Source organism: Rousettus aegyptiacus, unplaced genomic scaffold (assembly GCF_014176215.1).
Source record: "Rousettus aegyptiacus isolate mRouAeg1 unplaced genomic scaffold, mRouAeg1.p scaffold_m13_p_14, whole genome shotgun sequence".
In the NCBI taxonomy this organism is placed as follows: Eukaryota; Metazoa; Chordata; class Mammalia; order Chiroptera; family Pteropodidae; genus Rousettus; species Rousettus aegyptiacus.
This window is the reverse complement of record NW_023416289.1, coordinates 6,198,337-6,223,375: the sequence shown is the minus strand read 5'-3', so window position 1 is coordinate 6,223,375 and position 25,039 is coordinate 6,198,337. Positions and strand designations below refer to the sequence as shown.

At 45.8% G+C, this 25,039-nt stretch overlaps 1 long non-coding RNA gene across 1 annotated transcript; it reads left to right on the top strand.

Annotated features, from left to right (window-relative positions):
- Positions 1–19,462: 19,462 nt before the first annotated feature.
- LOC118611334 lies at positions 19,463–24,590 on the top strand. Its single transcript, XR_004954209.1, has 3 exons — positions 19,463–22,686; positions 23,316–23,369; positions 23,472–24,590. It is a non-coding gene; the product is annotated as an uncharacterized LOC118611334 (long non-coding RNA).
- Positions 24,591–25,039: the final 449 nt, after the last annotated feature.

Here is a 25,039-nt window from a genome sequence, read left to right as displayed (position 1 = left end):
TTTTATCCTAAATAAATTTACAAACAGGGCCACATTAGTCCCTAGTAGCCCTAGGTAGATGATGGATGGATGGATGGATGGATGGATGGATGGATGGATAGATAGATATCATTGGTCTGTTTAGGCATGTTTTCTGGGAAACCACTTTAATATTTAGAAAAAATGATAAATGAAGCATTTATCCTGAATTTTCTTTATGACCTATATCTCAGGGTATCTATATAGTTAATGAAGGAGAGTTTTTCTTTGTGGAAGTTTTCTACCTAATAAATGAAGAAGAAATGTTGGAAGTGGACATCATTATTTTCAAAAAATGAATCGATGGATCTAGGCAGTGACCATCAATGACCAATAACATCATGGAAAGACAGACAACAGACATTGTAAACCTCCTAATGGAAGCATGCAACGCTATCAATGAAATAACTTTGCAAAAACATATTAAACTTGAACTCGATCAAGCCTCTAGACCTAACTATCAATTTAAGGGATATGCAAGGGACAGAGAAGCATGTTAAATGACATGGAGGATGCATTCGGCAAATCTATACTGTAAAAGACTCTACAAGACAAATGATCTGGCTTCTCTCGCACAACCCTCTTCCCACAAAACTTCGAGTTATAAAAAGAGAGGTGGAAGAAAAGCCTAAAGATTAAAAGAGATTTAATGACATGGAAAATTATAAGGTATGGGCCTCATTTGAGCCCTAATTCAAACAAATTGGGTAAACACTTGACTGGATGTGTGATGATATTGATAGTAATTATTATTAATTTTTAAGATGTGATGATGATGCTATGCTTCTATTTTTTAAAGTTCTCATATTTTAGAAAAACGCACCAAAATATTCTCAGAGGGAAGGGCATGACGTCCCGCATACGCTTTGAAGTAACCGGGCCTGGAGAGGGGAGGACAGTGCGTAGGGAAGAAGGACCCAGCGGCCCAGTGTAGGCGCACGTTGAAACTGAGAACCGCAGACTCGTCCTGTATTTCTCTCTGCTTTTGAGCGTGCTTGGGAATTTCTACCATAAGAGATTCGAAAACACTACGATGCCCCAATGGAATGAGGAGTAGGGTTAGTAATGGGAAGAGGAGTCACGGAAGTCTCCCTGAGGAAGCGCCATTCCAAGTCAAATGACAAGGAGCCAGCCACGTGAGGATCCAGGGGAAGAGTATTTTAGGCAGAAGGAACAGCAAGAACAATGTCACCAAGGTTACCCAACACCGGCTAAGAAATAACCTTGCAAAGCCTGGTGGAATGCCACTTACGCATTTTCTAAATTACATGATCGGCCAAGAAGAAGTGTCTAATTAGCAACCGAAAATATCGCTGTTTTGAAAATGATGCTAATTTTCAGTAGACTTTCTTCCCTCCAAATGCAGATGTGTGTACAAACCTTATGCTTTGGATTAAAATTTAAAGTGTTTTTTAAATTTTTGATTAAAATTCTTTTAATTAAAAAAATTTAATTGCATTATTGTCTCCATCACTCGCCGTCTGATTCCACCACTGGGACCCATCCCCGCACCTGCTGGAGTTCCACAAGCTGCCAGTTCAAACAGCCACATGTCAGCAAATAAAAGGAAAATACTGTTTTTTTATATTTGTGAAATACTGCACCAATGCACGTAGTGTAAAATAGCCCAGTGTGGTCCCGGCTGAATAGTAAGAGGGTGATTTATTCCCAAGGCTCTGTTTCCATTTTTGCTGTTTATGATAGCATATCAAAGGAGCTTTTTGATTGAATTACCACCTTGTATTCAGGCTGGGACCATGCATTATTACATATGTAAGTATAAATGTTGATGCAAATGAGTTTTCCTAATGAAATGAGAGGCAGTTTATTTTTCCTCGCATAATGGGTGGTTCTGAGGACCAGATTTATTTTCCAAAAGTGAGTACGTGCTTATTTTTCAATTTGTCATCCCTTCTCAGCATGAGCACCCCAATAATTCAGGTCTGCAGATCTTTAAGCTTTCACATGTTAATGTGGATCTTTTTTTTCATTTTTAAACTGAAATCAATTTCAGTGTGATTTATCATCAGAGAATTACCTTATATAAAATGCTTAAGTGAATGAAGTAATAACTTCAGTCCTATCGATGAGAGAGAGCAATTTTCAGTTTCTCAGTTCTAAATAAACGGTGAGATCCTGGGTCACATTTCATTTTATTCATTATACCGTGCGCTTTAGTCACGACTGAATTTTGGAATGTCCAGAAGCTTCAAATGAGCCGAATTACTTTTAAACCTTGCTGAGTTTTATTTTATACGATACGAGCCACTTTGCTTGGTGTTGCTTGCCATTCCATTATCTATCCCCTGACTTGAGCTAGCTGGCCAAGTCTGGAGTTTATTTCGCTCTTCATAAATTAGGATACTTATACTTATGTTGAGCCCTAGGCTCCACTTTGCATATGAAATTAATAGCAGCTTCCTTGCTTTGAAAGGGGATTGAGGGTTTGCTCAGTAAATACTTGCCCAGCGATTGCAGGGGGAGAACCAGGACCAGACCGAAGGAAGGGAGATGGGGAGTGGTTCTCTCCCACCTTTGGGGAGGAGAAGGCTCAGGCGAGCAGATCCGTGGTCAGTTTGCCCACCAACCTTCTCCGTGCATGAACTGTCGGTTTGGGGATTAATCATCCAGTGCGGCCCCGTGAGAGAATGGCGCGAATTTAGGAACAATGACAGCTTTCTTCCACAGGCCAGACAGCTCCTAATACTAATAGTGATAATAATTCTGTTTGTCCATATTCATCCTTATACGTGAATAATATAAGATGAATATATGTATTATACGAATATATGAGATATATCATCATCGTCATTCTCATCATCATAATACTCAAGTATTATTGAGCATTTACTGTGTTCAGGCACTGTGCTAAGTACCCAACTCACGTTATCTCATTTAATCTCAACAGCTCTCCATGGTAAGAACCACCATAATTGCCATTATGCAAATAAAAAAAAATGGCTCAAAGAAGTCGTCTGGCCAGGGTCACTAAGCGAATAGATGGAGGAATCCAGATTTAAAACCAATCTGGCCTCAAAGCATTCTTTACCTCCCAAGCATTCTCCTTTAGCAAGATTTCTGCCTATGGTGGAATGCTTCTGTGTGCAGCATTTGTTAAAATCTCCATAATCTTCCATCCTGCCGTAGGAAAAGGATATCGTGGAGCCAGGTGGTGGGTGAGAGGTCGAACTCTAAAAGTCAGCCAGACCTGGTCAAGTTCCAACTCTGCAGCCACCACTCAAGCTGCACAGTTTTGCATAAGTTGCTTAACCTTGTCTGCCTCAGTTTCCCCATCTGCAATACAAAAATGCTAGCATGATAATATTGTCATTGTGAAGAATTAATAAAGCAATGCCACATCCAGTGGATCAGAACCTGTCGACACCCGGTCACCCTGAAACTAAAATCTTACACCAGATTTCCTCAGCCTCAGAGAGCTGCCCCTGGGAGCTATTTTAAAGGGGCTTATAATTTGCATTTCTAATTACCCTCTAACTACCTGCCCAGCCAGTCCTCTAGGACTTGCTCAGTGATTGATGTGATACCACTTAGAAATTTCTTTGAGTTCTTCAGAAGAAAGGTTTTCTGTGCAATCCAGCTGCCCGGTGTGTCACCGTTCCGAGGAAGCTGAAAACCTCACTGTGCCGCTGATACGCTCGCAGGGAGTTGAAAGGGGGATTATCTTTTAAGGCTTGAGAATGTTGATGTTTGCAAATATTTTCTTGCTGCCTCTCCTAATACTGCAAATTGACCGCAGAGATAATGGGCAAAGGATGACATCATACAAAATAGCAGCCTTTTAAGTGCAGGAGCTGGAGGAACCACTTAGAGTAATTAGGAAATCCTCAAACAAGTGTTTGCAAAGTATTGGCTAACCCTTAATGTTTGCTTCCCCCCACCCCCACCCCTGGCATCCAACTCTAAAAATCTGACCTTGAGTAATTATCTACCCACTGGCTCTCAGCACCAGGAGAAGAACGGCTCCGGCTCCCGGCTGCTGCCCGGCTGCAATGAGGTGCTGTTACCACTGAACACAGCGCCGTCATCACCAGGCGAGTAGCCGGGGGAAACGGAGAAACGTTTGTGGGCAAACTGTGCAAAGTGGAGCGACGTGAGGCCCCTGCTAGATGCTCCGGCGTGAGGAGCCCGCCCGCTTTCCTCTCGTTTCCATTTCCCGAACGGCTGTCCAGCCCCTTCAAAAGTCTGACGACATCCCTCTTCCTGTTGGAGCCGGCCTGGATTCCACCAGCCGTCATGGCCACCCCGAGACAAGCTGGCTTTCTGAGGAGGGTCTGGTTAGGGGAGGAGGCAGTGATAAGAAAGTCTGTCTTTTGCTGCACAGGTCTGTGGTGAGGTGGGCGAGCAGGAAACCAAGCCTAGGGTTGATCGTAAATCTTTTGTTATCTAGATCAATATATAGTGTCTCCTGGAAACCAATATCCTTGCTTAAAGGAACGTCATCGGTAAAGATGATGATAGATGGATGGATGGATAGATGATAGATAGATAGATAGATAGATAGATAGATAGATAGATAGATAGATAGAAAACTCTTTTCTATTTATAAAAGCAAGGCGTTTCTCTTGTAGAAAAATTAGAAAATAGAAAAAAGTAAAAGAAATCGGGGGAGAATGTCCATGATCCTATCTTCCGGCGGAAACCTCGAGTTCTTTTCCTATGCATTCTCACACAGTTGAGACAATGCTAGGTAAATATTTTGTATCCAGCAACTTTCAAATCGTTCTTTCATAGGCATTTCCCTGAGCCTCGTCTGACGGCTTCGTCCCCCTCCACCACAGGGCTCTGCCCTCATCCACGGAGCCATCCCTCTCACTGTGCACATCCTGGTCACTTTCGGCGTTTGGTTATTATAGACAGCACTAGGCCGCACGTCTTCCCAGCGGCCTCCCCGGTTCTCCCCCAAGTCTGGCCCGCGCAGCGAAGGAGCAGGCGAGGGAAGCTCCCTCGGGCTCTCATTCAGCCAGCTGTTTCAGCCGCTGCGGATTACGGCTTCCTGGGTTATCTTAACTTCCTAAATGGGGCTCTTTGGATCCTTGATGGGGAAAGCAAAGTAAAAGCCAGAGGTCCTCTCGCGGCTGTAGTACATTCTCGTAGAGAGTCACTCGGTTTAAGAAAAATGGATTCAATCAATGAGCCAAAGCAGAAGGTGATATTCTGAAAAGCCAGTAGGCCTGATCTTCCAGACCTTGCCTTGTTTTAAAGTGATTGCTTGGTGTCTGCCGAACACCTTCAGCAAAGAGCAGACGTGACATTTCCATGTCGACAGGCAGGACTTTTCCTTTAGAAAAATAAGGGTGAGCCTTCCCATCACAGTCTCTCGGTGCCCCGAGTAGGCCAGAGCAGGCTTTAGTCCTGCCATGTAGTCCCTGCTGTCTTCGAGGGTGGATTGGATGGTGGTGTTGGTGGAAACGTGGGCTGAGCATGCAGACGTCTGCAGGACGCTCCGCGCCCAGCGGGCTGTGCGCGTCGAGGTCGGGACGGCCCTCGTGGTGTGGGAACTTGGCTCGCGATGACCGCTGAGGCCCTACAAGCCAGTGCCTCCCTTCGAGCTTTCCCTCTACACCCCAGCACATTCTCAGGGCTCTTTACATTCTGAATCAGGGTGCCTATCACGAGAGCTTTGGGAAACTCGGGAAGAGAGCGGTGACCTGGGCCGTCCCCGTTGTCCAAGCATGCCTCTGGAAGAGGTGCGATTGGAGAGAGGGCGCCCCTCTCGTGTGGCGCTTTTCCAGCTGCCCCCCCTTTCCACCCCCTCAGCCCTCACTCTTTCCCGCTCTCTGTTCTCTCTTGCCTGAGTATCAGGCCTGATTGTTTCATGGCCAGGAGCAGTTTTAACTGCATGGATGTTACTCCCTTGATTAGAGACCCAGAAACTCAATCTTCAGCGTGGCCCATCACAGGAATTGCTTGAAAACAGGGGTCCAGAATCACTAATTCCTTGGGGCAAGTCTTAATCTTCAAAGAACAATAATGGGGTTTAATGGAGTTCAAGAGAGAGAAGAACCACCAGCAGACATTATCTTTTCAGATGAAAAACTATTTAAATTCCAAAGGAAACCAAATGCGTACAGAGAATCAAAGAGTGAATTTCCAAATGCAGTAGAACTCAGGAATTCAAATTCCTGGCTGTTATTTTTTAAAACAATGCTCAAAGTTCACATGGTAATTTCTTGATACTGTGTCTTGTAGTTGTATGTATTTCTCAAGCTCCTGAAAAAATGCCCATGTAAATTAAGTTTATTTATTCACCTTGTTTCAAACGTTTATTAAGTTCTTTACGTGCCAGGTGCTTGCTGGGGGTGATGGGGACACAGGGGTAAACACAATTAACCTTATCCCTCCTCTTCTGGAACATGCAATCTAGTGGAAGACAGATGTTCGACAAGTAATCGTACGTGCATAAATTATCATAACTCGTGGAACAGTCTGGAATGAGAAAGTGAAGGATGGACCTGGAGATGTGATTTAGATCTGAGACACGATAGGCTGGCACGAGGCTTGGTCAGGGGCCACGTCTGTCAAGAGGTGCCGTCTCCACTAATGGCCTGAGGATACATGTAGAACTTAGCCTGGTGGAGAGCAAGAGAAAACGTTTTCTAGGCAAGCGATAGCACGGGCAAGGACTCTCTGAAGGGCAGACGCTGGCCAGCTGGAGGAACTCTCCATCTCAAGTGGCAGGAAATGGGGTTGGAGAGATATAGGCAGGAGCCAGATTAGAGAAGTTACCAGGTCATAAGAAGGTGTTAGAACATGATCCTGAGGACGCTGATTGCGTGTGTGTGTGTGTGTGTGTGTGTGTGTGTGTGTGTGTGTGTTTAAGTTTGCTTCTTTTAGAGTCATGAAATGACATGATCAGATTTGTATCTCAAGACTGCTCGGGCTGCATTGTGGAGAAAGAGGTGAAAGACTCCAGCTTTGCTGAAGTCCACGTGGAAGACGGTGGTGTCTCAGGTGGAGGTGTTGGAGAGACTAGAGAAGAGAAAAAGGCTAATGGAGAAAGGGAGAGAGAGAAATTTCACGGAAGGAACTGACAAGTCTTGGTGAGACTGGATGGAGGTGGGCGCTGGTGAGGGAGAGGTAGATGTCAAGGATGAATCCTGGAGATTTGCCTTCCAGCAGCCATCCACCTAGAGGGAATACCGGAAGTCCACCAAACTTGGAGGTAGAAGGTAAATACAGGTGAATGGAACAGTACAGTGAGTTCTTTAGTGCCTGTTTACGACCTCCGACTTGCTAGGTGTTCTGGGAGTGTACGACAGGATCCACACAGATGGTCAATTCTTGTCCTCAAGTCTTTACGAGGATGTGGAGCCCAGGGGTTGTTATAAGCATTACTTGTGTTAACATGAAGTTACCTCCCGTTTATTAACACGTGACATGCCGTGCATGTCTACTCATGGGGCAGCTAAGTGTATTCGTCCCCAAGTTTCTATACCACTGGATGGCTTTTGATAGTGGATATAAATCGTCAGCCCATGCACAACCCCAATTGAAAGCATTTATCTGTTTTTCACCCCAAGTGCAGGTCTGGTATTCACATTGTTCTCCTGGTAACCATGGGGTATGAAGCTCCCCGTGAGATATTTTAACAAGGTTTCTTGAGTCATTTCAATAAGTTCTTTAAGAGAAACAGTGTATATTTTTTTTTCAGGAAGTAAATGATGGCATTTGTGCTATTATAAATCATGATGGATTTCCATATTCTCTGCCATAAAGAACGTTTTTTTTCCTCCCCCCGCTTCTTAGAAAGGAAAATTAAGGTTGCTGTACCATGGGATCACTTTCATTATCTTTAGCATACAAATGATCTTTTAAAAAGATTTTCCTCCTCTACATATGTACAGTATCAATGATATAATTTACATTGCATCCCTCATATTAACACTGATCCATCATCGGCTAACAATGCAGGGGCTTTGTGTGAGGGGCTGTCGGACAAATGTTTTAGCTTGTGAGAAGAAAATTGTTAGCATTTGAATAGAGAATGGTACAGGAAGGATTAATAGCCTACTTTGATGGATTAGAATGTAGGGAAATTGCTCAATATTAATATGAAAATGTTTGTGAATTGGTTGCAAGGTGCTGTCAATGGAAAATGATTATGTCTCGAGGCCTTATCGGGTGGAGACTTGACTCTTAGCAAAGACTCTCACACAAAAGACTGATGAGGGGAACAGGAAATGGTTGGGTCCTGGAGCTGGGATAAAAACCCACCATTCAACCGTGGGAGTTCCCCTGTCACTCGGAGTGCCCTTTCCATAATATTGTACATCTTCATATTAACATATCTGAATATGGATTTATAATGGAAGAGAAAGGAGAGTGTGGGCAGCGCGTTATTATTTCTATAATTTAGCCTTTGCATCTTTGAAAACCCCGTCAGAAGCAAGCAGGGCATTGTGGCATAAACAATCGGACTCCCTTTTAACTGACATTTTTGTCTGCGTGCAACGGTTCCCATGCTGGTAATTTGCAAGGATGGTCGACAGTTCAGAAACCACGCTATGAAAGTAATTGTTCTACGCCAGTGTCAATCAACTCCATCAGAGCCAGCCTAATTTTAGAAAGATTCCGAGAGGTTTCGGAGGGTGTTCAAAAGTTACAAATCTTCACTCTGGTGCTTTAAAAAAAAAAAAAAAAAAAACCTTAAGCATTAATTTACCTTTAAAAATAGATTTCCTAATCAGCGTTCGAATTCTTTGAGAAACGGAGACTTAGAAATCTTTGTTGTTTTCACAAAAACTCCGAAACAATAGCCAGCTGCCTTGGGCCCTCTGCTGAGGTTCCCCGTGGCGATGGGCCGCCTGGTCCTGCAGCAGTGAGGTGACGCTGACGTCAGTGCTCGACGGCTGCCACCAGAATGGAAATGACAGGCCGGGCAGTGGGAACCGCTGCTCTCACAGTCCAGCCATCGTGCCTTTCAAGGACGGAGGAGTGCTCCACGGGGTCCTCAGAATATGTTTTTCCCATTGAACTCCCGTATTTAACGCTGGAGCAGACTTTCTCAACCTCTGCCCTGTTGACATTTTGGGCGACGTGATCCTTTGTCGTGAGGCTGAGCGGTGCCTTATCGATGTTTATTTAGCAGCATCTCTGGCCTCTACCCACTAGATGCCAGTACATCCCCCCTGCCCCGGCTGTGATAACCGAAAATGTCTCCAGACATGGCCAAATGTCCCCCGAGGAACAAAAATCACCCCCTCGGTTGAGAACAGCAGGGACAGAGAAATGAAAGGTAACCATTATGTAGGAACAGTATTATTGGGACGAAAAACACGGATAACGCTAAATTATTTTCTCCTTAACAGGTGGGATTCCACGGTGGTTACCTACACATTTTCTTGAAAAGTAATAATACCGCTTGTCGTCTGTTGAATGCTAGCCATTTTCCCAGCATCAGAGGTTCTAACGTTGTCATACAGACCTTAGAAAAACCTCACAGAATGGCTAAAACGATTCCCGTTGAGCAGATGAGAACACTGAGACTAGCCCCAAGTCAGCCTGCCGCTACGGCACACGTGGGACCCGAGTCCGGGCGCCACTCCTGTGCGTTCCCGGCCGCGCGGCCTTCACCACCAACACCCGCGTCGTGCCCCTGACCGCCTGTTACGTTGGCTCAGCCTCGGCCTCCAGACGTAACCCCCAGAAGGAGCTCTGAGGCTGTCTGTCTCCTCCCCAGGCTGCTGAAGGGTCACCCGGCCACACGGCCACGGGGGTGGGACCTGGGGGGAGGAGGGAGGGTGTTGTAAACACCACGGTCCAGTTCACGAGGGAGGCGTGGTCCAGTCGTCCGTGACGCCTGCACCTCCCCTGCTGCCCCAGCCGATTCCTGCGAGATGCGGGGACCCGGGAGAACAATGCCAGGAATTTTCGGGAGGCCCGTAGACCCCTGCAATGCTTCCCCTGTCCCCATAGTCTCTGAAGGTGAGATGTCCCAAAACAGTGGCATCACTTAATCCTGGCCTGCTGCCCAGGGGTTTTCATCTGGTGCTTTAAGTCACCCGGCTAAGTACTCAACCTCCACGGGGTGAATGCTCATCTGCATAAATATGCAAGTTGGCAGAGATTTTCAGGGCGTTCACAGAACCCACCAAGACCTCCCTCCCAGACCCCGAATTAAGTACCCATTTCCACACCAATCTGTGGCCCCTCCAAGGATTTTGGTGTAACTCAGAAAAGCACCTTCTTCATAAAAAAAAAAAAAAAAAAGAAAAGGAAAAGAAAAAAAGAAAAGAAACCCTTGCTGCACAGACTGACATCTAATTTGTGGAAATGAACAGTCGCAGTAGCCGGGGGACAGCGAATGACGTCTCCCGCGCCCGGCAATCTGCATTTGAGAACGCCGACGGCGCGCGCGGCCGGCCCGAGGCAGATGCGTCCCCCACTGCGTGCCCTTGGGATTGGCAGCTTCATCATCGCTGTTGTCAGTGTTTGCAGAGGGACGACCCTGCGAGCCGGCCAGGCCCTGCCCAGGTAGAGGTGTTCCTCGCAACCTGTCAATTCCCAGGCGAGGGCACGGTCAGGAGAGAGAGCGGGCGGATGGCCACGCCGCTGCCACGCCGCCCGCCCGAACCCGCCGCGTCGGCGGCTGCGGAGCGGGCCCTCCGTCCTGTCCGTTGGCATCTTGGCCCCAACCCCCCTTTTTTCCTTTTGAAATTAAAACTTTTTCCTGAAGGTATACACGTCCCTAGCCCCAAAGAATTTCCTAAGGCCCCCGCTGGCCTCTCAGTTCTCCGCCCGCCCCAAACCCACCCACCCCCCGGGAGTGAGTGACGGTCCTTTCTTTCTGCTGTTTCTTCGGGCACGTATTTCTTTGTTTCTAAACAACATGTTTGAATGGCCTTTTCTCCAGTCTGAAGTCTAGGTACTGTCCGTTAACTTCCTACCATAGAGCACGCGGCCCTGGCTCTTCTCCGTTTCCCGCCAGCGCCCCCAGCACGCGCGCACACGCGCACACACACATGCACACGCGCGCGCGCACACACACACACACACACACGTCTGGCGGCCCAAGGCCCACTTCCTGCCGCCTTCCTCCCTGTGGACTCATGTCACAGCTTGCATTTGGTTCATGATTCGGCATTTACCTCGTCATGATTGTGTCACGATCGTCCACAGCGTAGCCATTGATTGTACCGCGATCACATTTCCTTCTCACGTAACTTTCTGTTTTCCCCGGAGTTGCTCATAGCCTTCTTTTCTGTATACAGCTCGGTCGCTCACGTCCAGGCCTTCAAAACTGCGAGTCTCGTCTCAGCATTTTAAAGCACACCTGTTGTGTGATCCGTTCGGGATTCTTCCAGGGGACACCCTCTGTGGACTCTGGCACCACCCGGTCCTCCCCCTCGGCCCGGACTGGCTGTCCTCTAGAACTGGCTTCCTGGTCCATTCTTCACCATTTTCTCTGCGTTTCCTTTAGTCTCTTTATTGGGTCGGATCTTTGTTTCCTGGAGCTGTGTCCGTATCTTTTGCTGGGAATCATCTAGTAACCCTGATTATGGGTTCCTGTGATATATATTCCATGAGATGGAAACTGCCATTTCCCCTATCTCACCAATAACTGTCAAGGCTGCAAGAGACCCCTCTTCAAGACGTCATAAACATCTCGTATTTTCCCCGCCCTTACTGCTCCGCGGACGTCAACACGTGTTTGAAGCCACTGACTTTTTCAGGCTCCGAGGGGCAGTGAATAACATACCCTTCATTCTATTTCTCACTGATCTCTCGGAATTAATAACCACCCTTGACTGTTTAGCGCGCGTCATCGTAGTCCTATCTCATCGTGGGAGGCAGAGAGACACCACATCCTGTGTCCGAGGACACCGGGGCTAACTCAAGACCACATTGTCCTTAAACGTGGTTCAGGATTCTGACTCCCGGTGAGTGCCCGAGGGCTCGAGAGACCAGCAAAGCACGCGCTTGAGGCAGCAGAGGGAGGGAGATGCCGTAACAAGGCCGACTTTGATGAGCTTGGCCAGAATTGTGCATTAAATTCTTCCAGCAGGTTATTTTTTTATATATCAATATATGTGTTTTATATAAAACATGTTTTATATTTTATGGTGTTATAAGTTTTTGGACTCTGTAGGGTAGGTCGAGGGAGTGTCATGTTTCCATGGTTTAGAACCTTGAAAGGTCTGGTGTGTTTCAAGATAGGTGACTTACTCCACCCACCCCACCTTGATTAAAAGGAGTTAATTTTTATAACTATGCTTATGTCCAATCCATTCCAGGAAGCTAACTTTCAGATATTGGCCTAAAGTTCATCCTAGAATGTTATATTGATGGAACGGTTTCTCGCTTGGGAAGGAGGAAAAGGGTTTTGTGCCCAGCTCACCAGGGGAGACTTCTCAACCTGTTCCGTCTCTGACATTTTTCCGCTGGTCCCTCTCCCATTTCCTTCCACCACATTAGGGAGCCAGCGTTACCGATGGTGGTAGGTGGGAGAAAGGAAAATCGAAGCCACAGAATTCCGCCGACCTTCATCAGAGCCTGCGAACCGTTTTTTGGTTTCCGGGCAGAGGAAACAGCAGGTGCTAAGGTCCCGTGGCCCTTTCAAGGCCTCCCAGGGCCTCACTTGCTCCGAGAGACAACGCCTTGGTCCAGAGAGGGAAAAGAATGGGTGGAATTTCTCAGTTGGGCAGGCAGGAGACTTCTTTATTTTTCAGTCACAGAGAACAGCCCACCTGGAGAAGCGATGAAGTACAGTGGAAACAGGGAAGGATTTGAGATAAGGGGGCCCAGCTCGTAACCCCTGCTCGGTCCTATCACGACTGTGTGATTGGAGTCACTCTCCACTCTAAACTGATAATACAAAATATGTCACACCTTAACCTGTATCTCAAATGTAGAGGGTATAGCAAAGTGGTTTGTAATGAGATACAGTGTGTGAAAGACCTTTGCATACTCTAAATGTTATAAACGCATGTTGGCTTTTACCGAGTTAATTTCATTTTTTAACATTTAAATGCTAAGATATAGTACTGTGACATCCTCACAGAAGGTACATTTCTGTAACTCGTTTTTCCATACTTGCCAAAAAAAACAAAAACAGATTTTCTTTTTTTAGACGTAGCCTGCGTAAAATTGAAAGCATGTAAGTGCAGATATCAGTGAGGGTTTGGGGTTACAGACATAGAGGTGAACTCTATTATCTTAAGTAGAAAGGGAAATTTATTCAAAGTTTATCAGAGTGCACAGAATTGATATTCAAAGTAGTAACTCTCATAGGACCTGCCGCTAGCCATTCAGAAGGAAGCTGGAGCCCGTTCCTAGTAGCCTCCTGCGGTTCTGGGAGTTAACCCTTAGGTTTCTGGATGATGGGGGGCACAGAGAAGGTTCCCAGGGAGGGCCCTCTGCCAGGGCAGCAGGTAGATGCAGTTAGGGGAGCTGAGGGCAGTGGCCGTTTACTGACGGGGAGCAGAAGTCCTGGCATGGACTGACTCATGCAGACCCACTGGACATCAGTCCTGGCTGGGGAGACCAAGAGCACCAGGCTGGAGAAAGAGTCACATACTCAGACAGTGGGGTGGACGCCTCCACCGTCTTTTATGAGACTTTCTGCGGAGGCCACTGTGGCTGGCTCTGGCCACTGCCAAGTGTGAATTCCTAACCGCGCCTTCACCTCTGCGGCGTCCGGTCAGGGTGCAGGGTCCTGCGTGGGAACGTGAGTAGACATGCACTCCGCCTGCCGTGGAGTGAGGAGAGGGTGGTACGAGGCCAGCGCCACTTCCTGCTACAACGTGACAATGGGGATTTCTTCCAAGGAGGCAAGGGGCTTTGGACGCTTGGTATCCAGTGTCCACTGGAATGAAAGTTTAACATTGAGACAGAGGTGCTCTGTGTAAGGTGGTCTCTAAATCTGTTTCTCCTCCTCTTCCTCATCTAGAGAGGAACTTTGTAAAAAAAGATCATCACCACCGTCATCCAAAAAAGACCTTCAAAAACCATGAGGGGATCAGCAGGGTGTTACGTAGTTCAAGGTCACCTTGGGTTTTCATCTTAACTGCTCTGCCTTTCGTCTCATTAAAATATTTGACAAGAATTCTCTGCACGGATGAGCAGCTCCAGGCCCCCAGCCCCACACTGTCCTCACAGAGATGTCGTACTGTCATCGTAAATGATTGTGCTGCCAGCTGAAAGTCAGCGTCCGTGTCACACACACATTAGCACAGAAATCTGGTACAATGCCTGGAGATACGGCATGACTTCTTAATGGAATAACAAGTATTTTAGGTTACTTGTGAGTGGCCTAAAAAGCAGGGTTTGCATCTTTATTCATCTCTGAATCCCTGCTGCACTTGGCACGAGCTTTGATCACAGTCGTTGGTTGACGTGCTTATTGAATTAGATGGCAGTGTTAGAATGGCAAGAATATGGGTTTGTTCTAGGTCTAAGATGTGGTATACAGGAGAAGGTCAGGTAGAGCGGTTAGTGTTACAGGTAGGATGACTGATTGTCCCAGTTCACCCAGGACTCAGGGCGTGCCCAGGATATAGGCCCTCCAGAGCTAAAACTAGCACGGGCACAGGCTTAGGCACCAGGATCTGAATCCTCGTTCTACCACCCGTGGACCGTGTGACTCAGCTTCCTCTTTCTAAAATGTAAACAATGACACATTTATCATCGGGCTTTGAAAATACATATGCTTATATGTGTAAAGTGCTTAGTAATGTCTCGGGTCATGGTATGTGCTCAGTAAATCATTATAATAATGCCTGAGGATAACACCTCTTACCAGATCCCAAAAGATGCTTCTGTGGATATCTTTCTTAGCATTTGTAAGTCTTTAAAAGATATTGTCCATGGTGAAACTTGAACAGAAGACAATTGGTTGCAAAACAATGGCATTTTGAAACAGAATGAACCAGGCTTTGCAGGAACTAGCAAGTAACATATCAAATCAGAAATCCTGTCGTTTGGTCACAATGTGTTGTAACATGACATGGACTGGAAAAGCCTGTAGAGTGGGAAAAAGGATCTTGAGATGAGCGATGCGACTCTACTTTTTTTGCCAGTGGCTGTTGTACTATCTGATTCTCCCCCTGCACACACACCCACACCCACACACACCATGCCAGTCGTTATTGTGCTGAGAACTTGAGGATTTCCCAAAATTATCCAGGAGTAAAGAAAAGGAAAGCAGAAGGGAGCCAGGAAAAGCCTCTTCTACCTAAATAAATACCATTGAAATGTCACCGACGCTCTGGCTGCTTTGATTTCCCCCTCTCCACGTTGGAAATGCTCCTTATCCCCAATTTCATGGACAAGCTCAAATCAATGTGCAAATATTTTGCCATCGCCAGGACCTGATTTCTTCATCTAAGTGTTCTGAAGTCTTGCGTCCACATGTGAAAGAACACAGAGGCCTTATCATCTTACATGGAAAACAGGGCATGTGCCGAAAGCTAAGCCGTGAAGGAATAATCGTGGTCTGTAAGGCAAGACTTGCCAGCTCCCCGAGCTAGTGCTCCCCTGAGCCAGCAGGCCCACTGGCTGATAGCCTGGCCTTGCTTTTCATCGGGTTTCGGCGACGTGAGCTCAGATCATTGGGATGAAGAGAAGAAGTGGCCAGCGATCTGGGTGTTTTGTCTGTGCTATCTATCAGGTTTGTGGGTGTCAGGGAACGTCTGTGTGGCTAAGTTACGACTTTCTGTTATACAGGTCCGAATGCTTTTTCTTTCTCTTTAGACTGTAAGATACACTCGGGGTGATTCCACTCTTAGAATTGTTAGGTAGCTGTCGTGTTCTCTTACGTCCTCCTGCATTTTAGAAGAAAGAAGCAAAGATTTTTTTTTAAAAGTCAATATAAAACTTCAGTTAAAAAAGAAAAAAAAAAAAGGTTAAGACCCAGGGTCAGTAAACAGCACCTGGATCGGTGTTTCCATGTGAGGACACATTCCCGGGAGGAAGTGGAAAGGTTTTAGGGGGGGCGGTGAATGACAGACTGCCACAGTAATAACCAGTCCCTTCCCCATTCGCTTTAATCCCTTTGCCTGAATGTGGAAGAAAGTCTCCGTTGGGTGCTAATATGTCTCTTAACACCTCTCCAGCACTTGCTAACCGGTCTCGTTAGCAAAGACCAGTGGCCCAAGATTCAGAATCTTCAGGAAGCGAAAGAATCTATCTTGCATTTAATAACACAGCTTCGCTTGATTTTTATTTACTTTCCATATTTGCCTTCTTATCCATTTATCTCACTACATAAAGTTTTTCTTTTAAATAAAAGTGCCTATTTAAAGAAAGCTATTAAGTGATTGTAGCAAGGTAAGTGTATGACTATGTCGAGAATCACAAAGGTTTTAGGAACCACTGGCTAATTCCTTTACTGGAAAGGGGCGGTGTAATTCTTTCATCCGCCCATCCCTCCCCCCACCCACCCAATCATCCATCCACCCACCCGCCTGTCCATTTACCCGTCTTCTATCATCCATGCATCCATTCACCCATCCATCCTCCATCCATCCAACAAATATTTACTGAATGCCTGAACTTTGTGAATCAGGGGGCAAAGTCTTTGGCCTTAAGAAGTGGTAGCAGAGATAGCAAACGAATAAATAAACTTAATATGAGGGAGAGAAGATACATGTCCTGTAGCATTTCATTTATATAAAGTTAGAGAATTTTATATGACTTCGTATAAGTGTATAAAATTAATATAGAATTTCATTTAAATTAAGTTTGTTTTTGTTTTTGTTTTTTAAGACCTACTTACTCTATAGCATTAGAAGTCAGAATAGTGTTTTCCAGAGGAAGTAGTGGCCTGAGGTTCTGGCAATGTTCCATTTGCTCCAGGTTTTAGTTACACCAGCGTGTTTACTTTGTGAAAATTCATTTAACTGTACAATATGATTTGTGCACATTTCTGTATAAATGGTATATACTTTAATAAAAAGTCTTAAAAAGACCAAAAGGTAGAAAAACAAACATAGGGGATTTATTAGCCTTAACTGTGACACTAGCTAGAAGCTCCAATGGATCCCAAAAGATTTTAGACAAATTGCGAATGAGACGCCTTAAAGGCGTCTCAGAGACTGGGAATCCTAAGCATTTAAATAGGCCTCTTTCTCCGCAGAATGGTCTCCACGGGTCACCCATCCCAAACGCGCAGCGGACTGAACTTTTTCCACAAGTCTAACTAGTGTTCCAGTCATTCTGCCCTACACTTCTAACTAGGTGTTCAGTACAGGGGACTTTCTCTTCTCATTTTGCAAAAAAAAAAAAAAAAAAGCCCCAATGTTACCAAGGACAGAGTGAGGTTACTAGGAGATTGCATACAATTCTCTTAAAAGAACCTGTCATATAATCTACCCTCCATCCGGCCCCACCTCTCTGCCACTTCAACCCATTCACAGCTGAGAATCACCGTAGAAACTCTTAATCCACTTCCTTGGACTTATCTTTAGGCTCCATCGGCCAGTTCTTATGATCCGATGACATAAGATACGCTCAGCAAGCCAAGCGCCAATACCACCAGCTCCCCATGTTAAAACGGAATTATCAGACTGAAATCAGAAGCCATTTAAATCTACACCCAGCTCTCATTATGGCCATTGATTCAGGAAATCATGCTTTGCCAGGGACCAGTGGTATTCCTGACATATATTTCACTTGAGTGGAAGAGACTTCTTCAGAGGAGTGAGTTACAGTAGCAAATGAGGCTGAAATATTAAGAATCTGTAAATCTCTTGGTCCCATTTCTTTGGAAGACCCGGAAGAGAAGATGCACCAAAAGTATATCTGTGGTGCATCTTATCCTTTGGGTGAGAGCAAGGCCACCCCCTCGGAGAGTGTGCCCTGGGAGTGCACCCCAGGAATTTTACAGTGTTCCTTCTTCCTCAGCTGGGACACTGAAATGTAATCATCATCATAACAATAATAACAAGAGCTATTCTATTTTCAACACAATATTTGCCACCATCCTGGCACAAAGTCAGTCACACATCAAATTTTATCTCTCGAGCCACCACTTTAATGAGTTCAACCCTGACCACCCAGCCCCCTCCTACCACTGCTCTTCCAATCCCTCATATGCCGACCTACCTCCTTTTTATTCCATACCGTTTTCACCTAACTTCCATGTTATCGTCTTGCTATTTTTGTTGTTGTTGTTGTTGTTCAGCATCTCTTTCAACACTAGAATATTAGCTCCGCAAGGTCAGGGATTTTGTTGTAATTCTGTTTTGTTCACCAATATATCCCATGTACTTAACATAATCTGGCATATAGTAGGTACTCAAATAATTGCTGGATGTCGAATGGCTAAAATTATTGAGTATTTGTCATGTGCTGAGCACTTTACATAGATACATATAATTCTTTGCAAGCTATGAGAAAGACAATATTATTAAGCACATTTACAAATGAAGAAATTGAAGTAAGCAGAGGTGACTAACCTGCCCGGGGTCACACAGCTAGTAAACAGTGGAGTCAGAATTGAAATCCAAGCAGCTTGTCCTAAAACACTAGCTCGAAACCACATTAACTAAATTGAGACAATTAAGGCCAAGAATAGGGCATGCACTCAGCGGTAGGGTTTGCTTGCTGCTCCTGCATTCATTGTTTTTCTGGTAATTTTACCCCAGTTTTCCTCTAAGTTATCATTCCTAAGTCTAATTTTATTCTATGGAACTCCATTCCTGAGCGGGGATGAAGCACTTGGTGAGAGGGCCAATTAGCGTGTGGCTTCCTCTGCGCTTCGGTGATTGGCTCGGGGATGATCACATGACCTGATCAGAGCCGAGAATGCTGGGACAAGATGGCTTCCTTCCTCCCGGAAGGCTTAGAGGCTAGAAAGCTGGGAAGCTTTTGGCACCATCTTGGGAGCTTTTGGGGTGAGCCTGCCCAGAAGGAGAGCCAAATACATTATCCTATTTTATTTTTATACCATATTAGGTAGAAATATTTAATATTCCCATTCTAAAGATAACACAAAGGCTAGGAAGTTTGCATGGGATCACTCAGTTGGTGAATGACTGACCCAGGTTTCAAACTCAGGCATTTTAGCTCCAGCCCATGCACTCTTAATCACTAGACTACACTGCCTCCCTTGTGAGGCCCAGGGTTATGGGCTGGGCAGGCCAGAGTTGGTAGAAGGGTGGCTACCAAGTCTCCCAGGGTGAATGCAGGTAGTAGTTGAAGGGGGAGGTTAGCATAGTGATCAAGAGAAAAGTTTTGGGTTCAGGCCAGCTCTGGTTTGAATTCTGCCTGTTCAGTGTGCTAGCTGTGTGAACTTGGCACATTAACCTCTTTGAGCTCTGGAATTCTCATCTACACAGTGAGGGTCATAGTGCCTGTCTTGAAATAATGTTGCTTGATTGACCTGAGATAATGGATACAAAGCATTACACCATTATTTGGTAAATATGTGAAAGGTACTATGATAACACATATATATATAATTACTGTTACTCTTATTATTGTGAGTCACCCTTCGAATCCTTAGTTCCAGCAGCCGTCGTCCTGAAGTCGGAAAGCGAAGTGTGTTTTCTCCCTTGTGACTTTAGCCAGCAGCCCCCATTCTAGCTTCACCCTTGGAACTGAAGACTACTTACATGCTCTGAAAAAAAAAAATCCATTTAAACTATGCCAATTGAATTTTGTCAACCCTAGGAGGGGAAACGTGATGTGCAGCCTTCAGGATGTGACTGTGTTTAAAGAGATGTTCTCAGAAGTACGCGCATGCCCCGATGAGGGTGAATTAGTGTGAGTCCTTCCCCAAGCAGACAGTTCTTTCAGATTTAGCAGTCTGGCTGCTAAACCACTGGTATTGTGCCACAGGGCATAAACCTTTGCAAGCAGGGGGTTATTGTAGGAATAGGAAGCATCTCCCAGATCTCGGATTAATGCAGCTGTAGAAAACAGCATTTGAATAAGTGGATTCTCCAAACGCAGGCACTTTTATTGCAAAGCCTTTCTTTTCTGTCCAGAGAGAAGTGGTATGTTTTGGCTAGGCATAAACCACAACGAGAGACCTTCTTAAATAAACATGTTTTTTACATGTCAGTTTAATTGCATGTTGCAGATCACTTTCTAGACTCCTTAGGGATAATGGCTCCAAAAGAAATGTCTGCTCTCCGACTTGAGCCAGCAGAGGTCATGATACCTGCTTTACATCTGGGGGTTTCTAGCTTCCCTCCTTACTCTACCACTTCCTATAACTGTTCAGTCATATTTATGTTTAGAAAAGATCATTGCGTTCATGCACCGGCACTGACCAGAAGACTATTTGAAGTTAAAGCACTTTGCCAGTTTCCATTTTCTTCACAGCGTTCCTTTCCGTTTCTACTTTTTCTTTAAAAAAAAAAAAATCCTGACTTAAGAAAACTTGATCTGTTTGGAACAGACTGGCCCCAGCTATTTCTTCCTGTGCTCCCTGAGACAGAGGGTGAGTGGAGGCGAGAGGGCCTAGAAGATTCCAGGGCGGAGTTGCCAAGAGAGGGTAAGGGCGAATGGGGCCTTCTCCACGGGGGACATTCAATAACTCTCTTACCCTTTATGCTTTAGGACAGGGGCTCATTTGCTCTATTTGGGGTGACAGCAGCCGGTTTTGTTACAGCGTAGCTGGAGTTTTAAATAAGTGCAGCCCTCAGAGGCTGAAAGCAGCCTTCGTTATCTTAGCCGTGGGAGGGCATGGAAATCGGAGGCGTTTTGGCAACGGCAGCATAAATTCACTGTTGTGAGGGGCCAACCCAGTCATGGAGGAAGGAATGCATAGCTTCCCTCTGACGGTGTGATTTCCTGCTTCTCCTCGCAGAGGTTGTCTGGACTCCATGCAGAAGCAAGATCTGCATCAGTTACTTGAAAGGAAACCAATCCATTCCTGAAAGTTTGACAGCAGAAATATTCATTGTTGAGAAAGGGGAAGGGGAAAAAAAAGACTAATGAACTCCCCTCTCTTTAGTATTTTCAAAGGTCTCGTGTTGGTGGCTGCTTTTTTTTTTCTTTTTCTTTTTTTTTTTTTTGAGTTCTTAGTAACTCTCATTAGCCCCTCAATAAATGCTCCTTTAAAGGCTTGTAACTTTGTCATTAAATCTTCACTCCAAGATGAATTAAGGTTGTAGCCAAGAAGTGCCCTCCCCACCCCCAACGAGCTTCTTTACAATTACCAAAAAGCAGGAAAATAGATTTGTGGGGGATTTTTAGTACTCGTTTATGCGCCTTCCTGTCAAATAGTGATTAATTCAGGGCCACTTAAGTTTTTCTAACTTTCATCTATAATGGGCATGTTGACATTTTTATTTGAATCTCTTTACGCCATCCAAAATAATCTCCTTCAGCAACAGAAACTGCTGGTTAATTGCCACAGAGCAGCTGTTACCTCTTCTCAGTAGACAGCCTCTTTCAGGATGGTTTTGAGCTCGGTGCCTGTGGAAAGCACGGGCCAGCGACAGCAGCATGTCAGGTGGATTGATTGAATGGCCTCCTTGTTCCTGACTAGCTGTGTCTACACTCAAATCGGGGCCAAACAAAGCCCTTCACATTTAAATATAGCATTTTCTTTGGCCCTGGGCCCTCACTGTCTTGTTTTTTCATTCTTCCACACTCTAAAACAAATACAAGTAAGCCCCATTTTAACATGACTTATTTTTACCTAGATTTGCATATTCCTTGGGTCAGACTATGTCCTGGAAATGGAAGTTCATGCACAATTAATCTGATTTTCTGGTTAAGTGAAGGCTAACCAGAAAAAATGCCTTGAAAATTTACTCCTGCTGCAAAGTCCTCTGAGAATGTGTTTAGGTACTACCACAAAAGCAGAAACTCGGTATTGAAAGAGAAACTAGCATCTGTGTGCACAGACCCTGCGAGGTCGAAGGCAACGTCTTTGGATTTAGTCAAATTACCTAGAATTTTCTGCGCAACTCATTCCAGTTTTGAATAATTTTGTGCTTGGGTATTTCCTTCTTGTGTGTCCTGCCAGCAAGTTTTTTAAAAAAATTGTTTTCTCGATAACAGGGTTGCCAACAGGCCTTCAGGATCCCATGTTGGCCATTGTCCTGTAGAAGTAGAAATCCCAGAGTCTGGGTGTGACTGGGTGACTCTGTTGGAACCCCGAACCATCTGTAACCATCACAGACTCTCCAAGTCTGTTTTCTTATCATCTGCTCCTCTCCAAGGGTGAGCTGAGCTCAGCGGTTCCAGATATTTAAGATCCAATTAGATGAGGTCCTGTTCATCAATCTTGTGTTTTAGTGCATTGTAAGCATAGCCTCTTTTTTATTATAAAAGTAACGTGCGTCCTAATAAGTTCAAACAATGCAGAAGAGTAAAAGACAGAAACTGAAAAAGGCTTCTAAAATCCTGCAGAAATAAATATTTTACAATTAAAAAAAAAAAAAAAAAAGTAATAGCATCAGACCCCAGCGGTGTCGAGGTCGGATGGCCCTGACTCTAGATGTGATCACAGGTTAGACTTGCGCAGGTTAGGCCTTCGGCCCTCCCTTCTGCTGCTTCTGTCCTCCGAGCAGTCATAGACACTCCAGTCAGCCACCGAGCTCCTCGGGGAGGCCCCGATGATTACAGCGCTGTCCAGAGACATCTAAGGATCATGACATTCATATACTCCTCCAGGCGGCAGAGCTCTCTCTTTGTATGAAGTGGGAGACCAGAAACACGCTCACTTATGCTGGGCTCATTTAGCCAAAGGTAAGGAGTCACACAGCACACGCGCCGTCAAACATCCGCCCTCTTCGCTGGCCAGCCTAGATGTGGCCTCGAATCCTTCTCATGACAGGGGCAGTGAACCCCCCACCAGAATGGGCAATAGACAGGTACCCCCACTGGTCTGTCTTTGTTCCTCTAGCTCCGAGAATTTTGCAACTACATCTGCTCTCAAGTTGACATTGAACTTCTGTTCTGATTGCCCCCTTAAGAAGAGCCCTGGGTGTAAAGTTTATTTTAAAATGAAGATTCCAAAAAAAAAAAAAAAACTAAACAAAACAAAACCTTTTTAAACCGTAGGCTTAAGTGAAGTAGGGCGTCGTCATCGGTCATCATTCCCCTTTTGCTCTTGCTGCCAGGAGCCTCTGAGGTCCCAACTTTCAAAGGCAGCACACGTCATGAGCCTCACGCTTGCCCTGCCGGCAACCTCCTTCCTTTTTGTCCCAAGTTTTTGTCCTGCCATGTGTGTTTTGGGTTGTGAACTTCCTCCCATCAAAGAGGCGAAGGCATAAATAAATAAATATACAAATTAAAAAATCGTGCCGCCAATCTAGCGTCTTCAGAACGCAGGCGGCAGCCTGAGAGCTCTTCTTGTTCTCCTTCCTGCCGCACAGCCCTCGCCCGTGCTTCGCATTCTGTCTCAGAAGGAAGTTTGGCCGCCGGGCAATGTAAGTGGAGCCGCAAAGGGGAACTGAAACTGGGCCGATGGCCTGGATTGGGAGGTCTTTATTTTCAGCCCTTTGAAACGGTCGTTTTGGCCCATTTTACAGATAAGCGGGGGCGGACATAAAGGAGCACTCATCTCCTGGGCCGCCAGCGTGTGTCTGCGTGGGGCATCGCTCCCACATCACGCTTCCGGACCGCCTTCGTGTGTCATCTCGTGCAACCTGGTCGTCGCTCCAGATGCTCCGTGGTCGCTCCCAGTGCTGCTAGGGCCGCACTTAATTTCCACTTCGTGTAGCAATCAGAATCGCCATGACTTGCGAAAAGCATGAAATCTAACGGAAGGTACTCGGCTTCCAACTGCCCAATATGGAGAAACAATCCGAATACACAAAATTAGAAAAACATACACAGAATGGTTGTTTAAAATTCACAGCTGTCAACATCGAGTATTTTGTGTGAGAGAAAGAATGTAGAAACAGCGGGTTAAGAAAATAGCTGCAGATGGATGGGTGAGCCGCGCAGACTGGGCCGGCATTGTCCGCGCCCTCGGCAGAGGCTCATTTGCATTCCAGGACAAAGATTCCCTGTCGGAGACCCTTTCTCGCGGCCTCCTGCTCAAAAAGACGCCTCGCCATCCGCAGTGAAGATAGTCTGCCTCCGCCCGCCCGTCAGAAGCCTGCAGGAACGAACACAAATCTGTTATTTTAACACAACGTGAGCACAAAGTGGTGTTTTCACTCCGAATAAAGCCGGGGGAAGCCGAAGAATGGGGCCTTTTATTTGCAGGAGATACTCAAAGGGAGCCGGATTGAACTGGAGGCCGGGCATTTATGAATAAAGTTGTTAGAGAATTTGCAGCCTGAGGTCTGGGAGCCCACTGTAAGCTTCCCCGCCGTCAGCTTGAAACACTTTGCATCAGAATGCGTCATTGCATTTATTAATGACATTTTTATTTTTTAGTCCACTTCTCTAACGGGGAATAAATTCATTCGCCCCCCACTTTTCATACTATCTGAGAGAGAAGACTTTTTTTTTTTTTTCAGTTTAATAAACATGACCGACAATGGAGAATGCAGCTATTTCTTTCTCTATTTTCCATCGCGACGGTACGTTTGAGTCCGGGAGCCACGCGTGTGTTTGTGGGTGGTTGTGCCCCATCCATCCTGCAGACCCCCAAGGCCCTGGCTTACGACTCTTGCACAAAGTGGCACCAAGAAATGTCTAAAAATGCCCTGAGACTAAGGACATCTTAAACACCGCGTCCGAAGTGAAATGCCAGGGGAGAAATGGCATTTCAGTGGTGCCAGCCGGCCTCTGGGGCCAGGGCCGCCTCTGAGGCCAGCATTCTGAATTCTGGGGCTCCGATCACCCGGCCACTTTTTAAGGTGGTTGTGCTGAAAATGCCTCAACCTTTTTACCACTGCCTTTGAACCAGGAAACCTTTCTGCTTCCAATTCGGCCTTGCCTGGAGGGCAGCCGATCCGCCCTTTGCCCAAGTCACAAAGATTGTTAGTGAAAGAACTGGGACCAGCACCCTGACCTACCCGGCACCATGGGAGGGAGCCTGGGCTATGGATCCCCTTTTCTCTCCCTCCCTCCCTCGCCTCTCCCCTCCCCTCTTTTCCCCAATGTTCCTCAGAAGACATGGCGAGAGTCCACCTTCTCCGTATGG